The 2,215-nt window shown below is 41.7% G+C and overlaps 1 pseudogene; it reads left to right on the top strand.

Moving 5' to 3' along the window:
* The first annotated feature begins 252 nt into the window (after window positions 1–252).
* LOC137963168 (E3 ubiquitin-protein ligase AIP2-like) lies at window positions 253–1,515 on the top strand (annotated as a pseudogene).
* The last annotated feature ends 700 nt before the right edge of the window (window positions 1,516–2,215 follow it).

Below are 2,215 nucleotides of genomic sequence, written 5' to 3'. Positions count from 1 at the left end.
GCCATTGGTTCAGCCGCCTTGGTGTCTTTGGCTCTCTTTGGTGCCTTTGTGAGCCGTGCTAAAATTTCCACAGTGGATGTTTTGACACCTTAAGTCTTCACTGGGTTGATTGTGGGTGCAATGCTTCCATACTGGTTCTCCGCTGTGACCATGAAGAGTGCGGGAAATGCATTTCTTATTCTCTGGAATTTCACTTCCCTTTCTAAGACACTAGAGAAGCTACACGAAAGAAGGAGAAGTGAGCTAAAACTAATGGCGTCCGAAGATTCTGTGCAACAGAAATTGCAAGAGCTGCAGAAACAGCTAGGGAAGAAACAGACTTTTGAAGAAGCCATGTCTTTGATCCAATCCATTCTTCTTGAAACCTATTCTTCTACTTCTCCGTAACTTCATAAATTCATATATTCTGTAATTTTTCGGGCAGCAACGATCTTGCAGACTAGATGTACACCAATGGGATTCTGGCATGCAGGTTTGAGGCTTTTTGAAGATGCAGAACGCATTGTTGCTGAGTCTTCACAAAAGGAGCACCTGGGAGCATGCATTGCTAGGGCTCTTGAACATTTAGATGAGGCAGAGAATGGACACCAGGCCTCAGACTCCACACCAAATACTCTGCACAGAGATTATATATTTCTGTTTGAAGGACATTTAACAGTTGGACTTGAGCCCTGGCCACCTGGATGGCTCGTGGCACATAATTTACTTACAACTCTTGCTACCACACAGGAGCAGGTTAGTGCTGTTGAGTCTTCTCAATCCCATGGGGAGAGTAATAGAACAAATGATTTTGGTCCCGATGCTACTTCTGCAATGTTGGAAGAGTTGGTAAAAACTATGCAAGAAATCAGTGGTTTGCAGGACATTCATTTTGTCATTGAAGCTTCACTACAGGAAATTGGTGCTAGACCAAAGAAGCCACCTCCAACCTCAAAAGAGATGGTTGCAAGGCTTCCAGTCATCACAGTCACACCTGAAATCTGGGTGATGCTAGGGAGAGAGACAGAATGTGCACTTTGCAGGGAGAACTTGGTTATAGATGACAAGATGCTGGAGTTGCCTTGCAAGAATTTATTTCCAATGGCTGGATGAGTATAATTCGTGCTCGATCTGCAGGCATGAGCTACAAACAGAAAACCATGCATATGAGAGTTGGAAAGAACGTGAAAATGAGGCTGAAGAAGAAAGGAAAGGAGCAAAAAATGCACTCCGAGGTGGAGAATATATGTTGAATACTATTGGTGCTTCTACCACAGTATAGTACTTGGATAAAAAAAAATTGTTAATTTTCAGAGGAAACTTTTTGCCAACTGGGGGAGCTAGTGGAGGGTTTCAAATACCACAATCTCTCTGTCTGGGGTGTTACATTGCAGCGCTTACACCACTTATGTCATCCTGTGGGTTGACGCGGATGCCATAGATGCTACTTGGGGAGCTTTGACAACATTTTGGCAAGCATCCCGATCTTCAAGCTTGAGGACAAGCTCTTTCTCTAGGAGGGGTGTAATGTTATGAACTCAATAGCAGGCCGAATCATGCAGAGATATCATGGCTGAGTCAATTACTTTGGCTGAGTCAGTTTCTTAGTTATTAAGTTACTTACATGTTAAGTTACTTAGTCAATAAGTTAAGTCAATTACTTAGTCATTAAGTTTATTTACTTTAAATTCCACGGAGGGGCAATCTATAATTTTCTCTTGAACCTTATTGACGTGATCCCTGTTTAGGGTGTAAGGAATGGAAAAGAGACAAGTCTGAATTTAGATTAAACAGAGGGTTTTGAGTTCTCCTATATGAGCTCGGGGGTATGCTTTCTCCTTAACGAACCTACGGGTTTTGTTACGGTCCTGGATCTGACACAAGGATTCTTTGGGAGGATCTGGGGTTTGCCATGAGTTACGGGTCTTCCAGGCATTACCGTAGGGGTAGTAGGAAGACATGGGGAAGATGAAAATGAAAGATCAAGCCTAAGGGAAGCTTGAAAACCCTAGAACTCGTTGAGGAGAACTCTAAGCCTCTCTACGCTAGATTTAACCTAATTCTTAATACTTCAATCCTCCATTTTCTCATTACTCTTACCCCTTAAATAGGGTTCACCCTGTTAGGGTTTAATCAAATATTATAGAAATATCCCCATGAATAAAATATTCCAAAAATATCCCTATTAATAAATAATTTAAAAAATACCCCTATGGCCTAAAACTGAAATAAAATA

The sequence above is a fragment of the Aristolochia californica genome, unplaced genomic scaffold (assembly GCF_029961685.1).
Source record: "Aristolochia californica isolate CCGP_79_NKW_82.1479 unplaced genomic scaffold, dmAriCali1.0.hap1 SCAF_4, whole genome shotgun sequence".
NCBI classification, from domain to species: Eukaryota; Viridiplantae; Streptophyta; class Magnoliopsida; order Piperales; family Aristolochiaceae; genus Aristolochia; species Aristolochia californica.
Note: the sequence above shows the minus strand (reverse complement) of the source record. Positions and strands in the feature narration are given on the sequence as shown.